This window comes from Coenobita brevimanus, chromosome 12 (assembly GCF_032717465.1).
Source record: "Coenobita brevimanus isolate Jiangsu-jjx chromosome 12, ASM3271746v2, whole genome shotgun sequence".
Classification (NCBI taxonomy): Eukaryota; Metazoa; Arthropoda; class Malacostraca; order Decapoda; family Coenobitidae; genus Coenobita; species Coenobita brevimanus.
Window position 1 is genome coordinate 17415696 of NC_136965.1, and position 21868 is coordinate 17437563.

The following is a 21868-nucleotide window of genomic DNA, read 5'->3' on the forward strand; positions in this document are numbered from 1 at the left end:
GATCTAAGACAGCCTTTCTGAAATTAACTTGATGTCCTCAAATGTGAATATTACAAAATCTTGGGTGCCGCAATATTAGTAAACAAAAGCAGAGTCTATCTTGTCCCTGGGACTGTACCTTCAATGCGCATGCGCCACTTGGATATTTGGGATGTTACGAGCGTCGTACCGATTTTTTACTTATATTGGCTAGTAATCGACTTGAAGAGGCAATTACAAAGTATTTCGTTCCAGCCAATAGTGAGTAATGTAACTCCACCTCTTTCAGTACAATAAAAGACTACTAATGCAAAATAAGTGAGAATCTTGGAGTTCATTTGATGCTAGTCTAGCTGGATAAATATTTTTTACGTATTACTGTGAAAGTAATAAGTAGTTTGCCTTCATTTCTTCTCAATTATTTGAGAAAAAAAAATAATTCCTCTACACATTATAAACATTAATTTGAATCATAAGTCCACACAAAGCTATATTATTAATGATTCATGAGAGTGCGACTGTTCACTGTCAGTGGCAGGCTCGACCACTTCAATGGCGGCTCCAAAGCACCCCATTGTGTGTGTGTGTGTGTGTGTGTGTGTGTGTGTGTGTTTTGAATTTTTTACTTATATGTGTGTGTTTTGATTTTTTTACTTATCTATCTATCTATCTATCTATATCTATCTATCTATCTATCTATATATATATAGTGTGTGTGTGTGTGTGTGTGTTGAATTTTTTACTTATGTGTGTGTGTGTGTGTTTGAGTGTTGATTTTTCTACTGATGTGTGTGCGTGTTTGTGTGTGTGTGTGTTGATTTTTTACTTAAGTGTATGTGTGTGTGTGTGTGTGTGTGTGTGCTTTTTTACTATCTTTTGTGACCATTCGTTAAGTCATTTGTACGACGATGCTTCAGTATTGTGGGTTTGGAAGATATTTAATGACTCTCCTCCTGCTCTTCCTCCTCCTCCTCCTCCTCCTGCTCTTCCTCCTCCTCCTCTTCCTCCTCCTCCTCTTCTTCTACTTCTTCTTCTTCTTCTTATTATTATTATTATTATTATTATTATTAATCATTATTGCTATCTTACATTAATTATTATTATTATTTTACGCATGCTCATTCTCGGCTGAAGAAACTGTGCCCCGTCTCCTTGATGGCCTTGGGGATGTCTTAACACCTCTTCCATTGCTGTTTATTCTGCAGCTCACACCTCAAGCTATGTCTATTATAAACAATAAACATCACATCAAAGGAATGTCAAGGCGTAAGATGCAAAATAAGTGGAATAAATCACTATGGAAGAGGCGATACGGAGCCTCCTGTGTCACATACAATACCGTACTGTCAAAAAAATTATTATATCTACAGTATACCCAAAAACCAAGACCTACACCCATATCTACAGTATACCCAAAAGCCAACACATACACTCATACCTACAGTATACCCAAAAGCCAAGGCCCCGACGTACCTGTAACCGCCGTATTTTCTCCTCCTGACGGCGACGCAGACACAGATAATGAATGCCGCAGCGAGGAGCAGGGCACTGACCACCCCCGCCACGATGTGTGCGTCCAGCCAGGCGTCCACACTCCTGGTCACACTGGGCGGCACCTCCTGCACAGACTCCGCCGCGATGAAGCCTGGGGAAGAGGCGCTTTTGAGTCCAGGGGCAGATCCAGCCGTTTTCAGAAATGGGGAACATTGTTTCTCCGCAGACGACAAGCATGCTTTTAAAATTTACAATGATAGTTAATTATTATATATGAATTATCACAAATTATTTTAAATCCGTAATGGACAAAGCTTCATATACGAGGTCGGATCCATACGACTAGAGCTTCGGAACATGTATTACTGTTTTTCATCCAATAGCTCTTTATAGTTTTTAGAGAGAGAGAGAGAGAAACACATCTTGACCTCCATCATTGTCCTTGTTGGCAACCAAATTCGGCTTTTTTCTTTTTCTTTATTTTTCTGACGGAACTCCGCCACTAAACACTAAACTAAATGCACAGTACACACTACACTTTCTTTTCCAAAATTCAGTAACATATCATGGCTACACAACACATAGCCTCGGAGTCCCCTGGGGGGGGGACCATAAATGGCCCCATCTTCCGCCCCTCTCCCGGTGACGACTCGAGCCGCCTGGAACCGCTGTCTGACTCACTTTTTCTTCATTTCTGCAACATTCGCGGCCTTTCCTCTAACTTTCGCTCTGTTGAGCACCACCCCTCCTCCTCTAAACCTCACCTTCTTTTCCTGACTGAGACTCAGCTGTCTGAGGCAACTGACAGCAAACCCATTTCTGTATCCTCCTACTTTCTCTATACTCATTTCAAAGCCAAAGGTGGTTGTTGTGTATATATATACAACGACTTATCTTGCTCTCGTGTTCCTGAACACGATTCTTCTGAATTCTCTACACTCTGGCTTTGGCTTTCCTGCCATTCTCTGACTAAATATATCTGCATTGTTTACTTATTGCCTAATTCTACTGACTATCAAAAATTCTTTGACTATCTTACTTCTACGATGGAACACATTCTATCCATTTCTTCTTTCTCTGAAATCTAGATTCTAGATTTCAATGTTCACCACCACCTTTGGCTCTCCTCTCCTTTCACTGATCCACCTGGTGAACAAGCCTACATCTTTTCTATCCTTAATGACCTATAGCAGCTTGAAGACTACACTACCCGTATCCCTGACCGCCTTTGAGAGAGCTCCAACATATTTGACGTCTTCCTTACAACTAATCATTCTGCTTACACTATTGAGATTCTCTCTCCGTTGGGCTCCTCCGATCACAACCTTATTACCTTAACCTGTCCTATCGCTCCAGTATGTCCTGTGGACCTTCCAAAAAAATGTCGTCTGTGGCACTTTGGAGCTGCAAATTAGGAGGCCCTCAGATAGTACTAATTTGATTTTCCCTGGAATGATTATTGCTTCCTTGGCCAGGAGTCATCTGAATGTGCCTTGCACATTATGGAGGTTATTCTCTCGGGCATGAAAGCATCCATTCCGTTTTCATATCCTTTGACTAATGCAAGAAAGCCTTGGTTTAATCACGCTTATTCTAATGCTGTCTGCAACAAGGAGAGGGCCTATAAAACGTACCGGAGCCAACCCACCCCTGAATCACATCTTTTTTACGCTTGTGCCCGGAATCATGCTAAGTCTGTTCTTCACTCTGCTAAAAATAATTTCATCCGTACTAAATGCTCTCAACTCTCCAACTCGAATTCTTCCCGCTCCTTCTGGCACCTTGCCAAAAACCTTTCAAACAACTTTACCTCATCATCCTTCCCTCCTCTTTTCTACTCTGATCGTTCTGTAGCTATTTCTTCTACTGATAAAGCAGATCTCTTCACTGAGACTTTCTACTCCAGTTCCATCTTAGACGATTCTGGTGCTGTTCCTCCATCACTTCCCCCTTCTGACTTCCTTATGGCTGACATTAAAATTTCTTCAGCTGATGTATTTTCTGCCATCACATACTAACAAGGCATATAGGCCTGATGGAGTCCCTCCTCTTGTCCTCAAGAACTGTGCTGCTGTGCTTACACTCTGCCTAGGTAAATTCTTTCGCCTTTGTCTATCAACTTGTACCTTTCCTTCTTGCTGGAAGTTTGCTCTCATTCAGCCAGTCCCAAAGAAGAGTGACCATTCCCAACCCTCTAACTATCGTCCAATTGCTTTAACATCCTGTATTTCTAAAGTTTTCGAGTCAATTCTTAATAGAAAATTTTTAAAGCATCTTCCCTATCACAACTTTCTTTCTGATCGTCAGTATGGGTTCCGTCAGGGACGCTCCACTGGCGATCTTCTCACCTACCTTTTTGGACTCCTGGTCATCCTCCTGTCGGGACTTTGGTGAAAGCTTTGCCATTGCACTTTACGTCTCAAAGGCTTTCGATCGAGTCTGGCATAAATCTTTAATTTCCAAACTGCCCTCTTATGGTTTCTATCCTTCTATCTGTGCCTTCATCTATAGCTTCCTTTCTTTTCGTTCTATAGCCACTGTTGTAGACGGCAATAGTTCTTCTCCTAGATCTATCAACAGTGGTTTTCCTCAGGGCTCTCTCCTATCACCAACTCCCTTTTTTTTATTCATCAATGACCTTCTAAGCTGTACATCTAACCCTATCCACTCGTACCCTGATGACTTCACCCTTCACCTTTCCATTCGGTTCCCGCAACGTCCATCTCAGCAGTTACTTCAACAAACAAGGGATGAGGCTATGGCACACCTAATGTCTGACTTGGCTCGTATCTCTGACTGGGGTAAAAATAATCTTGTTGTTTTTAATGCATCTAAGACTCAGTTCTTACAACTATCAACCCAACAAAATCTTCCACAGGTGTACCCACTAAAATTTCATAATATACAGTTCAATCCTGCATCATCCTTGAACATGCTTGGGGTTTCATTCACTCGGGACTTATCTTGGAAAGATCATATTACATCTCCTTTAAAATCTGCTTCCAAGAGATTAGCTGTGCTAAGCCGACTCCGTTCCTTCTTTACCCCTGCGCAATTGTTGACTCTATACAGGGGTTTTATCCGCCCCTGTATGGAGTACAACTCTAATGTGTGGGGAGGCTCTCCACATGCAGCTCTTCTCAACTGGGTGGAGTCAAAGGCTCATTAACTCTCCTTCTCTTACTGGCTCCCCTCAACCTCGGTCTCTGCGTCGCACTGTTGCATCTTTATCTCTTTTCTGTCGCTGCTTCAATAGTCACTGCTCCTCTGAACTCTCTACTTGCATTCCTCCACCTCTACGACGGGCGTGTAGCACCTGTCTAGCAGCAAACTCCAGGGTTGGCAAAAAAAACGGTTTTTTTTTTTTTAAACCCAGCCCACCCGGGTTTAATTAAAAAACCCGGGTTTTATGTAAAAAAAAACGGGTAAAATGGGTTATTTTAGAATTCGGCTTTTTTTACTACTATTTGTTTATTTTTTAAATTGAAACATGGTTTTTGGTTGTGCACGTTATAATTATATGTTTGTAAATTGTTTACAGTTTGCAAAATTTTGGTTAAAGTAAGAAAAACAGCAAAAAATAATTAAAGCCAGAAAGGAAATTATACTGAATTCTCTGATATATATATATATATATATATATATATATATATATATATATATATATATACTGAACAGTATATATAAAGAGAGAGAGTTACAACAACACACGTTCTGAACGCGTTCATTAGAAGCCTGACTTGTATAGGACAGACTGGGCAACTGTTCAGCCAGTACACTGTGAGCTGTCATCAGAGCAACATGAGAAGTAAAGGAAGAAACAGGGGACTGGAATGGAGTGAATTTGAAGAGATAAGTCAGATAACTGACAAACAGACTATAAAGAAGCAAAAATGTAGACATTGTGGTGAGAAAATAAGCCCTAAAATTGAAAGACTAAGGGAACACTTGAAGAAATGCACAACTTATCAGAATAAAATAACAAAGAATAAAGAAAGTGAAGAATCTAATGATGACATACTTTCATTTTGTGAGGAAAGTCAGCCTGGAACATCAGCCTCAACACTTTACACTCTCCCACTTAAAAGAAGTGCAAGTCATTCTAGTTTTTCTGAACTTTCTGTGGGTTCAGGAACTTCAGGTTCTTCTGTAACTCAGAACATTAACAAATTCATATACAAAACAACAGAAGCTGACAAGAAATTATTTGACCTTCAGTTTGCAAGAACATTTTATGCTTGCAATATTCCTTTTAGTGTTGCAGAAAATGAACACATGATGAAGTTCATCCATATGATGAGAGGTGGCTCATATAAACCACCAAATAGAAGGGATATTGGTGGCCATCTCTTAGATGAAGTAAATAGACAATGTGAAGAAACTATGGTCACTGAACTTGAGGGAAAAAATGTGACATTAATTCAAGATGGTTGGTCGAATATTCATAATCAGCCAATCATAGGAACATGTCTGCATAATGGGACCCGGTCATACTTCATCCGCTCTGTAGACACTGGGACAGAAAAGAAGACAGCAAACTACTGTAGTGACTTGCAGAAAAGGAAATTGACTACTGTGAAGAGTACAAATGCAAGGTAAACTATCTTTTAAATTAAATCTACAATTTTTCATGATATTTAGATGATTGTAGTTTTTATTCTTATTCAAAAGTTTTTCCATTAATGCTGCAAATCTGCATGAGATCGAAGAATCACAATAAGAGGGTGGACAATAAAATTGCAATACTCTCAGATTCAGATAGGTAGAGTAATTCAATGTTTTTCGATTTCAGGTTATTGCATTTTGTTCTGATAACGAGAACAAGATGGTGAGTGCAAGAAATAAACTGAAGAGGATTTTTGAAGAAAGAAAGGAGGAAGGATCTGAAGGTGGACGTGACCTCAGTGTTTATGGATGTGCTGCACATTTCTTAAATCTAATTGAAAAAGAAGTATCCCCCAAAACAATACTTAGCCGAGTTGTTGAGGTCCAAAAGTATTTTAGGAATCATCACCAACCTCAAGCTTGGCTCAATGAAAAGGGTGGGTTAAAGCCTCAACTTCCTAATGACACACGATGGAATAGTCAAGATGCCTGCATAGATACTTTTTTGAAGAACTACCAGAAATACTTTGAAATTTGCTGTGAACATTCTGATCAAATAGAAAAAAATGTGAAGTCGACTATTCAAAATGCAAACATACAGATGGAAACTATGCATTTATGCCAGCAGTTGAAAATTGTATCTGCTGCCTTAAATAAATTTCAGAGAGATGACTGCACAATTGGCGAATGCGTTAACATTTGGTTTGATGTCAAGGAAGCTCCTGTGCTACAACCCTACAGAGACCTGATTGAGAAAAGATTTGAACAATGTGTAACTGCTGCTCATTTGGTAGCATATCAGGTGCATCCCAAATATAAAGGGCGAAAACTGTCCAAGGAACAAGAAGAAGAAGCTGCAGAATGGCTGTCCAGTGTAAATGAAGACTTTCTACCACTTCTACTTGGGTTTTCAATTGAGGATGAACAAATGTACCCTAAATCATTGCTAACACCTAAGGTAACAGAAACATTCTCCCCACAGAACCATTGGAAACTCATGAAAACTAAAGCAAACAAGTTCCATGGTCCTGTTACACCAGAATTCTGCTCATTTATGGAAGAATTAAGTAGTCTACCTGCAAGCTCAGCTTCTGTTGAGAGGATCTTTTCAACATTTGGAAATGTACACACAAAACTTAGGAACAGACTTGGAAATGAAAAAACCGAGAAACTGGTGAGGTGTAACAGAATGTTGAGCCAGGGAAAATCTGAAGAGTGGTGAACAGTGAAATAGTCAGGTGCATGCTTTTTATAAAGAGAACAAATAACATTGTTTGTTTTTTTAAGTTAATTGCAACACCAAATTTTACCTATTTTATTTTTTTAATACTGCAGTATTGATAATATTTTGTTTAATTTAGAAATGTATTACCTTGAAACAAAACAAACTTAAATCATTATTTAAAAGATCACTCTTCAACTTGTATTTGTAATGTTACAAAATGTAGAATCAAAGTTACCTGTATGTTTAATAGCCAATGAATTGCTACCTTTTTTTTTACATTATCATCTTGGTTAACACTTTATGTAGTGTTGATTGTATGTTCAACAATGAGTAAACAATTTCATGAGTGTTTTATTTATATACACAGGCTGAAATATTGATTTTTTTTTATTTTATATTTAAGCATTATGTTTAACCAATAAGTGGCATAGCTTTGAGCCATAAATTTTGAAATACTCTACAGCCTTGCAAGTCTTTGGGGGAGGTGTAAAAAGGCTCTGGCTCTATTGAGGCCCATCGCGATGCATCAGAACAGGCTCAATTGGTGTCCTTGATCGCGGCAGTACTGCCGGGTTTTTCGTTTTTTTTTAACTAAAAAGCCCGGCCCGGGCGGGTACCCGGGTAGCTCCCCATGCCAACCCTGGCAAACTCTCATCCCTTTTCTGTCCAACTCTCTAATGCAAGAGTTAACCATTACTCCCAGTCCTTCATTTATGCAACAGGTCAACTCTGGAACTGTCTCCCTTTGTCTGTATTTCCTGCTAGCTATGATCTCTAGTCTTTCAAACGCAGTGTGTCCACGCATCTCGAAATAATCGGATCTTGAATTTGGCTCTCTCTTGTATTTTGTTTTTCTCTTGGAAGGAACAGTTATTGCCGCTCGTGTCCTTTGGTTCCTTCTTCCTAGCTTAAAATTAAAAACTTCCACAACATGAACCTTATTTATAAAGCAGGGATGAGTCTTCTTGGTTACTATACTATTTTCATTTCACTTTGGCCTAAAATTGCCATCTCACCATTTTGAAAGCTGAACTGTAACGATAAATGAAGCCCTGAATGCTATGATGCTAGTCACGAAGAAATGTTGTGAAAAGTATGTAGACCAGTAGCATCTCTCTCTCTCTCTCTCTCTCTCTCTCAGTGAGTGACGTGAAGATCAGCTACAATGAAAAAAAACATTTGGGAGTCGAATGCTAAACGCCCGCCAGAATATACTGATGGCCAAGGTACAAGCTACTTACAAACCAAATGTGAAGAAAATTCGCAAAACTCTACGGCATTTAGTCACCGCGTTTCACAAAAAAGTGTATCGATATTAACTTAAAGTGAAGTACTGGGGGGTCGAATGATAATCGCCCGCCAGAATATGCTGTTGGGCAAGTTATAAGCGCGGCCCCCCCAGGAGGAGGACAGATGGCGACGCCCCTCCCTGGGGAGGCCGGGGGGCCCCGCTCCCCCCAGAGGATGCGGGGGGGTGACCGCCCCCCCAGGGGAGCTGGAAGATTTTGGCCATATCTTGGTACCGTTAAGGTTTCATGTTGATAGGTCAAGCGGTTCATGAGATATAATGGTGGTAAAGGCGGGTGATAAAAACTAGCTGACCTTTGGCAGCCATTTTAGTGACTACCTTGATCCCGAGTATGCATTTTCGAACTCGTGCAAGATTTTTCCCATATCTTGATACCCTGAAGATTTCATGTTGATAGCTCAAGCCGTTCATGTGATATAATGGGAACAGATACACACACAATGGTAAAACACACACACACACACACACACACACACACACACACACGGAGACAGATGAGGGAAAAATCATTATTGCTCCGCCTTGGTAAAGGCGGCCGATAAAAAAGTCGAAGATCAGGACCAGTTTAGCTAACGGTAAACAGACCATAATAACGAGCCTTCAGACTGACTTCACTTTGCCACCACATAAACATCAAGGGGTTAGGGATCTTCTCAGGTTAACACACACACACACACACAATCGTCTGTCAAATATGCTTACACCTGTGAATTGGCAGTACCGGACAGTCAAGGTTATTTTGATATTTTTTTTTACTAAGCTCACCTGACCTAACAACCCTGACCTAATTGAGCCAACCTAACTAATCAAGGGTAATCAATCAAACCTCAATCAACTACGCAAACAAGGAGCCTAACTGTCCGAAACTGCGATAATTACCCTCGAAGCTCACCTCCCTCAAAGCTTACCTCCTTCGCTGTCCTTGGTGGCCACTCTGTATACAACGGTGGTGTCTCCGGCGGTGGAAGCGGCCGTGATCCTCAGCAGGTGCCACGTGGATGAGGTCAGGTCACACACGCCAAGGTCACTCGTGTCGCGGGTCACGTAAGGTCGTAGGGACGTCCACCCGCCCTTGGAGACGTCCCTGCTCTGCTCAACCTGGCGAAGAAGTCAGATGTGAGAGGCTGAACTGTGAGGATGCCCCAAGTGACATCATCATCATCATATCATCTTCATTTTGATCATCAGCATCATCTTCATCATCATATTTTTGGTTGAGATGATCCTGGTGTAGAAGTGAAGCACAGGAGACAGATCTCTGGGATTACTCTGTGACACCATAATCACCATCATTGTCATCATCATCATCATCATTATCACCATCATATTTTTGGCTGAAAATAATACGGTGTACAAATCAGACATAAGAGACCGAACTGTGGTAATACTCGAAGTGACACCACAACCATCATCATCATCATCATCATCATCATCATCATCATCACCACCACCACCACCATCATCATCATCATCATCATCATCAATCATCATCATCATCATCATCATCATCATCATCATGGTACTGTGGTTGAGATTGTCCTGTGTAGAACCTTGGGAATACTACAAGTGACATCATAAGCATTCTCATATCAACTCCATATCATATTATCACTGCTATCATGACTGTCAGCATCCTCTCGTATATTACAGTACAGTACGTCGGTATTAATAATGAGCGTTGCCGTCGTGTGAAGAAAATGGAGAATGAGAGACTGGCTAGGAAAATGTATGTATGTGAACGAGGAGAGGATGACAGGGAGGTGGAGATCGAGGGTGAAGGATAGCATGGAGAGGTATATAAATGAGGTCGAGGATGAAGTGAAGGGATGGGATGTAAAGGCATTTAACTGAGAGTGATGTGAAGGGAGGACAGCTTGATGGCGGAGGATAGCCCTGTCAAAATCAGTGTGAGGAGAGGGTAACGTTACCTTCCAGTGTGTAATGGGGCAGCCAACTTCCGGCCAGGTGTAGAGGCGTAATGTGACGCAGGTAGAATTGACCTCCACCAGCTGGGCAGGGTCGGGGCGTCCAGGGGCTGTCACAGGAAGATCAGACAAATATTGCAAGCCCAAATATCCCCCGCTGTAGACCCCATTTCAGACTACAATTAACACCACCTAGGCTCGTATTCTGGCCGGTTTAGGAAGCTCCGTAACACCTCTTCCATATCGATTTAGTTTTGGATACGGCTGATTAATATCAGTTTGTATGTTATTAATGCTGAGTATGGTGGTATTTGCATGATTTAAAGGACACACAAAAGGACAGTAGGGAGTAATAAGCAAAGTAAATCGCTTAGGGACAGGCGTTAGGGAGCTTCCTTAATGGACGAGAGTAAGGGCCCAAGACTCACCTTTCCACACCTGCCCAACATTAAACTAATACCATCAACTGCAGTTATAATTTTTACCTGAAACGGGAATAATTACAGGTGATGAAGTTTGAATGAAGGCGTATGAGCAAGTGTGGACGGGTGTGAGTCGTGGCTGAGTGTAAGTATATATAACCTAAAGTACACTACAATGGACAGGTATTAATCTAAACCTCCATCTGTCCTTGGTGTTACATTCAGATGTTTCAGTCTGTGTGTGTCCAGTGGGGAATATGCGAGGTGTACAGGAGCCGTCATAGGAAGAGTAGGACGTGGTAAAAGTTGTCTACTTTCATAAACCTCGTGTACTTGATAGGTGTAAGTATAAACCTTCTTCCTTCATCGCTAATCTCACATTCAGAGACTTCAATTTGTGAGCGAGTGTCCAGCGAGGAACATATCCAGTCTTTACAGGCAGAGACAAATGTTTGCCTACTAATCCACTGCTTCTGCATCACACTCAGGGCATGTCCGTCACTTTCCTTCCTGAGGCATCATATCAGAGCATCATACAGGGCCAGAGAAATATATCAGACCTCTTCCAGCGTAGCAATATTAGCCAGCATAGGGATGTGAGAAACAGAAGATACTGGCCGAGGTTATGTCCCGAGAGCATTAGTAGTAGTAGTAGATGTTGTTGTTGTAGCAGCAGCAGCAATTGTAGTAGTAGTAGTAGTAGTTGTTGTTGTTGTTGTTGTTATTGTTGTTGTTATTGTTGTTGTTGCTGTTATCCTGGACCCAGTGCACTTTAGGAAACCAGCACGTCAGCCGGTCGCTCCCTATTGTCCTTTGCTGAATCTATGCTGAGGCTTTAATGAAACTGCAGTCTGCTGTGATAGTGTGGTGCATGCAGTGAGTGTATTGTGATGGTGGTGGCATTGCATTTTGGATACTGGAGCGTTAGTGAGCTTTGTCTTGTCATTGTATCTGTACGAGGGATCTAAAAGAGAAGCTTCAGAAAGACTACGAAGAATGAGCTACTTACGGCTGCCCAGTGTGGTGGCCAGAAGGACGGGGCTGGGTGGACTGGTGCCCTGGCTGTTCCACGCGGTGAGGTAGAGGTGGTGAGGCGCTCCACACGGCAGACCTCGCAACACTGCACCTGTACCACCACTATCAACACGCTCCTCCACCCACTCACCCGCCCTTACCCGGTGGTGCACGGTATAACCTGTTGTAGACAAATTATGATTGCAATGTCTGTGTTTTGGGTTGTTTCTGTCTCTAAACACACACACACACACACACACTGTAATAATATATAATATATAAAGCTTTAGTTACATGTGGCATTTTTTAGGTCCTTCTCTTGCCATTACATGTGGCATTTTTTAGGTCCTTCTCTTGCCATTAAGTCTGGTATAATATGTAGGGAAACTGCCTAGTAAAGTTTCATTGCTACCTATAAAAATGAATTGCCGGTTTTGCTCTATTTACAGAACCTGTTGCATTTTAATGCAGTAATAGTATGGAGCATTATCGACATATAACGAAGACTCACTGTACACGTGGTGCTGGAGAGGGGGGCCTTTATGCGGCAGCACTGATAGAACCGGGCGGCTCAGTTGCCTGGTAATATAAACATCCTTCACCTACATCCCTGTCCCCTGAGAGGAGGATGGTGGACTGCAAGAGGATAGTTAAGCCTGCAGTCCACCGGGTTCACGTTGTGATAGTCCTGGGTCTGCAAGAACTTGACTACACGCAGGCTATCGATTTCTCCACAATATTCAGTATAAATTTTCGTTTCCTTTTCCTTTTGCCTACGGGTGACTTTACACTCCCTCTTCTGCCTTTCCTTCACTCTTTCCTCTTCCTTCTGCCTATGGGTGACTACACTGAGTAACATGCCAAATGGTTTCCTGTACACCTGGAAACCATTTACTACTTTAGGTGGTAACCATGTAACCGAATTATGGGGCCTAGTGGTTTAGTGGGTTATTAAGGCGCTCCAATCGGATTGAGCCTGTGTAGGTTTATATCCAAGGGTTGGTTGCGGTTTATTGCTCATGTAATGCTACTCAGGGATGAGTGAGGCTGGTCACTCTCATCTTAAATGTCAGGACCAACTTGCCTAGCCCCGGGCTCCTACTCTCCTCTTGGGGCGGCATAGGATTGGATGATGGATGGATGGATGGTAATCTTCTGTTACTGTACAGACACTAAATTAAGGTCCGTCACTCAGATTGCTTTTGCTGCTGCTGCTGTTGTTGTTGTTGTTGTTGTTGTTGTTGTTGTTCCTTCTTGTTATCTCCAGACCCATTTATTCAGGCTTCTCAAACTGAAGGGTTTAGATACAGCCTTCACAACCCCTTCATTGCTAGGACGCTCTCAGAAGCTGAATAAAATCGTCTTGAGGTAGCATGGTGCCACTGAAAAAGACCTCACTGGATTGAAAGGGTTAATCTCTCAGCTCACCTTAGATGGGTGTTGCTCCTTCCCCATTTCTTACTTTGTACACAGGTAATTAACCTCTCTCTCACCTAAAATGGCTGCTGTACCTGTCACGAGTCGGCGCGATTTTGTATTTGAATAAACTCGTGACATCAACTTTGGTGGGAAACTTCAAACTCTAGTGGAATCCCAGTATTTATCACTCAGTCAACCGCCACGTATTCACCCGGTCGGGAGTGTTTTCAGAACAATTTTTCACTGTGTCATAAGTGATCGTCTTTGTGCGAGACATTAGCACTTCCGCTGAGCGATTTATTATGGGCGTGTTTCACTCATTCTAGCCGTTAGCAGTGCGGCTCGACACTCGCCTCTTTCTCACGATTTGAAATCAGTCAAGGTTTGAGCGCCGTGGAAGCAGGTAGAGTGTGTGGCAGCATCCTTCCTCGCAACGACGCCTAGTTCCCACCGCCGCCATTGGATTCCCACCTAGCGTGATTGGCTAGAGACTCAGCGTATGCAGTGTCCTTCCTTAGCAACGATGCCCAGTCATCTGCTTAGTCCACTCTTTGACCAGTATTTCTTTTCGTTTTTCCTAGGCTTAAGAGCTTAGCTTTTGAGTGAGCGAGTGAGTGCGATCTCCTTATTTGAATTCATCTTGAGACTCATGTAACGTTAATTTATTTTATTGTAATCAATAAATTAACAGTTCTTTTTCTTGAGCTTAATGTAATGTAAACTCGTGTTTTATTTTCCATATTAAGCTTATTTCACTTATAGCTCCTAGTTTGCATAAACACTTTGCTATTCATAACTGGTACTTAGGCCAGTCCTTTTGTATTAAGCTTAAAATCCGTTGTGCAACCAGGAGTTAATGGATCAGCAAGAACTTGTTGTCATTAATAGCATTAGTTATTGACTGTCAGGGGCAGAGTCACTTTCTCCAGATGCCAACGGTACTAATAAACAGCACTTGTGTGTAATTAGTCTCTGCTGTGTACCGTTGAGAAAGTTTATAAATTCTCGTCCTTAGAGAATCGGCGAAGTAAGCCGGCATAAAGTAATCATTGCTTGATTTTTATAAGACAATTCATTGTCCTGTTCTTAAGTATTATTGAATAAATATTCTTTAATATTACATACTTCCTAAAAACCCCGTGACAGTATCATTCGTTAATACACACACACACACACACACACACACACGCACACAAAACCTCTCAGCTTACCTAGAATGGGCGCCCCTCCATCACCAGTGGGTGTGATGGTTAGGTTGAGGGTGTGGTGGGTGGCGTGTGCAAGTACCAGGGTGGGCGGTGGTGGTGGGGTGAGAGCAACAACTTGGTGGGTCACGCTGTCCTCCCCCACATTGTTTCGCACCCAGCATGTGTAGTTCTCAGTCTCCCTCACAGCTGCGGTATACACGATGTGGTCACTGATGCTGCTATACGCTTTTCATTTTAACCTGACCTAAAATTGCCATTCTCTCTCTCTCTCTCTCTCTCTCTCTCTCTCTCTCTCTCTGAGTAGTAACGACAGATTAACACTAGAATAAGATGCTAGTCTCGAAGCAGTGTTATGGAATGAATGCGTTATACACGATGTTCTTACCGATACTGCTGAACTCTTTTCACCTTAACTTGGCCTAAAACTGGTAACTCCATCATGAACGCTCAATTCTAATGACTGCTTAATACTACAGTAAGATGCTAGTGACGAAGAAGAACCATGGAAAGGATACAGAGACAGGCATTATCCTATACTGCCACAGAGCTATATAAAATAAACAGCAAAAGGACGATGATTTAGGCCAGGTTAAAATATAAGATCCATAGAAACTGCTAACATTTACAAAAGCAAAACTTTACCCACTCTTACACTGCACCTAAGTCATACTTCAGTCTTGCCAGTCACTCTCCTCCCTGATGTTTTTCAGGGAGAATCATCTAAGGACAGAGAATCATACCAAGGCCTGTATTCTCGTCGGTTAAGGAAGCTCCCTAGCACCTTTTCCTGGACGATTTACTTTGCTGATCCCACCTTACTGTCATCCTCTCTGTTACACAAATCCTTCCAATATCGCCATACTCTGCATAAATAACCTAAAAACCGATACTAATCAGCCATATCTACTTCGTCACCACTTGTCTCAGTCGATGGTTAAAGTGGTGGGCAAGTGTGTAGAGCAGAATAATCCTCGACTGTGCCTGCATACAGTAGGTGAAATCAACAAGAAGTATAACATGGAAATTTGGTCAAGAACTGGTGACTTTAGACCATTGTGCAACGTGCAGTGATTGGTTCTTGAGATGAAGGTTGATTCTGGCAGTGGGTAAGTCAATTGGCTGCTCCTTACTGTTAGACCGTCTCAAGTCAAAGTGAAAGTGAGATGCAGTGACCCTTAAATGAACGAATTACGGCAACCTGTACTGGGGCACTTGTATCTAGAAAGGAGTACAATGGGCCTGGCTTTTACGTTACCCACCTGTGAGATGAAGGTCTCCCCCTGGCAGTGGCTGAGTCAGTTGGCTGCTCTGTACTGTCACGCCGGCTCGCGTCCAAGTGATGGTGGGGGGCGGCGACCCCAGCCCCCGACACCCCAGGGTCACTCCAGATCCCGCACCAACCCTCCAGGTCCTGCCGCCACCCACAGCCACGGGGGAGTACCTCGACTTGGGGGAGGGCAGGGCGGTCAGCTTGGGTGAGGCGTTGCCTTCACCCGCTGCTGTTGTGGCCGTCACCCACACCTGCAATGCCAACACCTGTCCGTCATATGAAACGTGTTTGTAGAACTAGTGGCAAAATTTCAGTACTAGATCCACTCCACAATTCGGCACGTAATTATGTATGTATGACTTGAGACTGCAGTTCACCTACTATTCCAGTGCGTCTATTTCACACTAGAATCATGTATTTATGTGTGTAAGGCCAGGAAGAGAAGTTCGCTTACTCTTAGTGCGTTTACAAACTGCTTCAGGCATGTCTGTCACTCTCCTCCCTGACGTATCATGTGTATGGAAATCGTCTATGGGCGTACGAAGGGATAGGGTATACGAAGCCACTTTCAGCATTGAAATATTTCTCAGTAGAAGAAAGAAGTTTAGATGCAATATTAGGCGAACTTTTGTCGTAGCATCATGTGTGGGCACAGAACCATACCAAGCTTCTCTCAGCTTCGGAATATAACCCAGCAGGAAGAAAAGGAAGAGTTTAAAAAGGTACAATATTAGGCAAACTTTCCCCCCATTATGTGACTGTGACAAAGTTAAGGTTAATAAAAGCAGCAGCAGTTCAGTGAAAATAAGTAAGAAAAGGAAAATATAGTAACTTCAGAGCCACGTAACATTATAGGTGATGTAACTGTAAGTTTTGTTTTATAGTCCAGTTCGTGGTAGAAATATACTCGGCCACGACTTTCACCTGTTCACACCTGTCCAGTACTCCATGACTTTAACCACCTGCAACTCCAATTCTAATCTGAAATAAACTATAGTGACAGGTGTGTTAGAGGGACGGTGAATGGGCAGGTGTGGTAGGGTGGAAGCAGTGGCTGAGTAATTCTAAGTTTTCTAAGCACGATTGCTGACCAGAGGGTACAGCATACAGGACGTCTAAATTTCAGAAAAATCCAGTGACGCTGCCTTTACGTGGTTAATATTCCAAGCTGTATAGGAATGTGATGGCTACAGTGCACTGCCACCTTAAAAAACAGTTTAATACATTTATACAGTTCACTGCAATCATGTCTCCTCAGCTTCAGAGAGATTTGTCGAGCTGAAGTGGTTAAATGTTATCTCTTTTTAACCTCTTCAGTACGAGTGGGCCTTCCTAATATAAAATCATCTAGAAGTGGCAAGAACGTACAAAAAATAGACTCCTTGATAAACACTAGGGTCGTATTCTCCCACATATTTACCACCCTTTCCCTGCCGTAACTCTGATATGAATATACAGGATGAACTAGGGACACGGGGAAATTCTGCACCACGGTTCCTTAACCATTCTGATACAGGAAAATATATTAACCTACGATAATTTCCCTCTCGTACCCAAGATCCTTATTTATCTGTCAGTCTATCTATCCATCTGTTTACTTATCTTTTTGTAGGAGGAACAAGGAGTATGAGAAGACTTTAGACCTGTCCTTCCTGGAAGTCTGAGTTACGAGAGGGAATTAGTCGTAGGTGTCAATGCGTTACCTGGACCCTGGATCCTTGGGTGAGGCCGCTAAGCTCTCTCCACGTCACTTCAGAGCCTCCTACGCCAACCACGTCCCTCACCGCTACCTGGAAACACACCTGGATGACTCGTACATCCGGTGGTTAAGGAAGTGCCCTAACACTTCTTCCTTACCGATTTATTTTTGGATGCAGCTGGTTAATATGGTTTTGCACCTTACTTGTACACAGTATGGTGATGCTGAATCATTTAAGTAACACAGAAATGGACGGTAAGGTGTAATAAGCAAAATAAATCGCTTAGAAAGAGGTGTAACGAAGCTTTCCTAACTGACAAAATGAGGACCCATACCTCACTTACCACCTAAACTACCACCTCATTACTACCCCACTTACAACCTCACTTACAACCTCACTTACAACCTCACTTACCGCCTCATTACTACCGCACTTACAACCTCACTTACCACCTCGCTTACTACCTCACTTACAACCTCACTACCTCACTTACATCCTTACTTACAACCTCACTTACAACCTCATTTATCTCACTACCTCACTTACAACCTTACTTACTGTACAGCCTCACTTACCACCTCATTACCACCTCATTTACAACCTCACTTACTACCTCACTACCTTACTTACTACCTCCACAATCTCACCTGGTCATTCTTGGCGGAGTAGAGGGTGTAGTGGAGGACGACACCTGTGGAGGGTCGAGGGGGAGACCAGGTAACCAGCAGCGTCGTTGGCCCCGTCACCACCGCCCGTATGGCTTCAGGAGGACCAGGTACTGAAGCAAAGATAGTACTCTCTGATGGGCAATATGAAGCACATCTATAAATAAAGAGAAGGAAGTGAAAAGACAAAGAAGAAATGTTCTGATGGGCCAGGCATGAAGATAAAGAAATTACTCTATCTGATGGGCAACAGGAAACGTATCTATAAATAAAAAGAAAAATAAAAAACAAATCTGATGGGCCAGGCACTGAAGCAAAGCTATAACTCTCTCTGATGGGTAACATGAAGCACATCTATAAACTAAAAAGGAAATGAAAAGACACAGAGAAATGCGTTCGGATGGTTATGCATGTGGTGTCAGGATTCCGAGGGCTTGAATGATGAGTGCGTACGTCGCCTATATCACCCTGAAGAGGAGCAAAAAATTGATGAATTATGAACGAATGGTAGCCAATCATCCATTACAAATTCTTTCTCTTAATAAGTATCAATAAAATATATGCAGATGGTCATTACCGCAAGGTAGAGTCAGGATTCCAGGGGCTTGAATGGTGAGTGAATGAGTGCGTGGCCCAGCTCACTGGACGTGCTGTTGATTAGTTCCATGTCTGGCGCTCTTTCTTTTTTTCTGTCCTTGCTTTCTGAACCCTGACTTACCCCATCCTTATGTGGGAAAAGGAGGTCGGGATGATGATGATGATGATTATAATGACTGACTGACTGACTGACTGAATGAATGAATGAATGAAGGTGAGCAATACTACTATAAACAAAGAAGCCATGTTTTAATACCCCTCAAGGGCACCTAATCAAGAGCGCCTAAAACAGTGAATCAGGTCAGCCATAGAAATATAAATCCGAGGATGGTTGTAAGTGATGTCATTTCTACAGTGGCCATCAATCCAGTCACTACTCATGCAAAACACCTATACTCTCTCCACTTTAACTTGGTCTAAAGTTGGTCAGATATCCTTACTGAATGCTGAGAGAGAGAGAGAGAGAGAGAGTGCCGTGGGAAGGATGTAGAGCGACGTACGAGTATTGTGGTATTTAGCAAGGACTGCAATGGACGAACATTGCCGCCAATTTACGGTGAACGGCCTATAGCTCTGATTTGTCTTTCCCTCCTGACTGTGGCTGGATATCATAGCAACTGGCTGAGAATTTACAAGTGGTAGTCTAAGTGCTTGTCGATTAAGAAGCTCCCTAACAACTTTTCCTAAGCAATTTATTTTGCATTTTACACCTTACTGTCTTCTGTGTTATACAAATCCTTGAAACATCGCTATATTCTGCATACGTAACGTGCAAAAGGATATTAACCAGCCATATCCGAAAATAAATCGCTATGGAAGAGGTGTGAAGGAGCTTTCTTACCCGACAAGAATACGAGCTATACACAACATATAACTCTAAAAACCTTCATCAGAGAATACGAAGGGAGAGGAAGAAAGGTCGCTTAGGTAGACCAGCAACGTACACGCTTTTAATCCTTGTGGGACGTATTGTAGGCGACAGGAGGGTTCATAACATCTCTTTCTTAGTGATTTATTTTGAGTATTAGAGCTTAAAATTAAATCAATGGCATAGCAGAGGAAATGGGAGTGTAATAGGGAGTATAAATCGCCAGGGAAATGATGCTGCGATAAGCCAACCCAAAATACGACCCTGATTTTCAACATTAGACCCTAAGTTATAAAGTCGTAGGTTCGATCCCTTAGTAGCTACCTAACACATATTCCTGAGCGATTTATTTTGCTTATCACACCTTCTTGTCTATTCTTTTGCTCGTCTTTGGTTCAGAGTATGATGATATTAAACAGACATAAAATCAATGAATAAAATAAAATAGAGTGAAGGTATGATCACCAAAAATAAATCGCTAACGAACAAACACTACGAGGTCTCCCATGCAATACAGAATAGAGGCCAAAATGCTCGATCTCTACCATCATCCTCGGTGCGACAGAAGACCGGGTAGTTTGGGGCGCTGTATCCGACGTCGTTGAAGGCCGTGACGGTGACGCTGACGTTGGCTGAGGGCGGCAGGGTGTCTAAGTTCTTCTCCAGGTTGGTCGTGTTCACCTGCCACGCCCTACCTGGTGACCGGAAGGCGCAGGTGTGAGTAGGCAGGGGTGGTGGGAGGCCCTATGGTTCTGTGTGTGTGTGTGTGTGTGTGTGTGTGTGTGTGTGTGTGTGTGTCTTTGAGTGATTTATGGCAAATGGAGAAACACCAGTTAACAAGACTGAATAAAGATGTACTGGTGAATTGCATCTTCTCGTCAAAAAATGGGTTAGAGGAACCAAATCGTCAGCTACAGCAGAAATTAGATATCACGAGAGAACTGGCAGATCTCAAGAGTAAAATAACATCACCAGAGAGTGTTTTCAATAAAGAATTGTCACATATGCAAGAGCAAATTAATAAGCAAGCTGAGATCATTGCCAGACAGCAGAGCTTCCTGGAGTCCATCGACAGGAGAGAAAGGGAAACAAGGCTGGTCGTCCTGGGTGTCCCTGATGAGGGCGAGAGCTTAGCTGGAGAAACGACGGACGAGGGGAAACTTAGCAAGATCTGGAGTGAACTGGGCGAACCCCTGAACATCGAGTCCTGTCGGAGGTTGGGACGAGGTGAACCAGGGGGACGTAAGAGGCCCATCCTGGTGACCTTGGCTTCGAAGCAGGTGCGGGATAAAATTCTTGGGAAGACCAGGAGGCTAAAGGAGACTGGCGCGCCGTCTGACCGTGTGTTTGTGAAGAAAGACGTACATCCTTCTGTACGGAACGAATGGAAGCGTCTGCGGGATGTTGAGGCGGCAGAGAGGACTAAACCAGAGAACGTCGGCTGCACGATCAGGCTGGACACAAAGGAGAGGAAACTTTATCGCGATGAGGTGGTCATCGACAGCTGGCGGCCGGCTCCTTTCTAGGTGAACCAGAAAGAAGACATGTTGCAATCATGTCGTGGAACATCAATGGGGTTCGTACAAAGTTAGAAAAGCCCAATGTACTGTACTGGCACTGTTAATGAATTACGATGTGATAGGGTTGAATGAAGTGAAAACTAGTGATCGTATCTCTCTACCTGGCTATGTTTGTTATAGAGACACTGTGAGGTCAGACGGACATAGAGGGGGCACAGTGGTACTGGTAAAGCGTTGTTTACAGTCATCTGTGATGGGTGTAGACTGTAAAATGAAAGACCAAGTTTGGCTCAGATAGTCCCTATTGAGCACTGTGCTCTTGGGGTTTGTGTATATACCCCCTACAGATTCGCAGTACTTTAATCCTAACAGTTTCAGTTATATACAAGAGAAAATCATATGTGGAAAAGAGAAAAATTGTAATGTTCTACGAATGGGAGACCTGAACACACGTTTTGGTACTGGTGTTCAAAGTATTTTAGTGAATTTACTTGTCTCTGGATCTGATTATTTCACCTACCCCGAGATTCCTGATCAAATTAATTTGCCTAATGAGAATGCAAATACTATGACTACTGTATGTGTAGAACAAAATTTAGTGGTGGTAAATAACTTGAAATATGGTGAAAAACATTATAAGAGCAATCT

At 42.6% G+C, this 21868-nt stretch overlaps 1 pseudogene; it reads right to left on the reverse strand.

Moving 5' to 3' along the window:
• Positions 1-21868, reverse strand: part of LOC145413498 (cell adhesion molecule Dscam1-like) — a 60426-nt pseudogene that overhangs the window by 22353 nt on the left and 16205 nt on the right.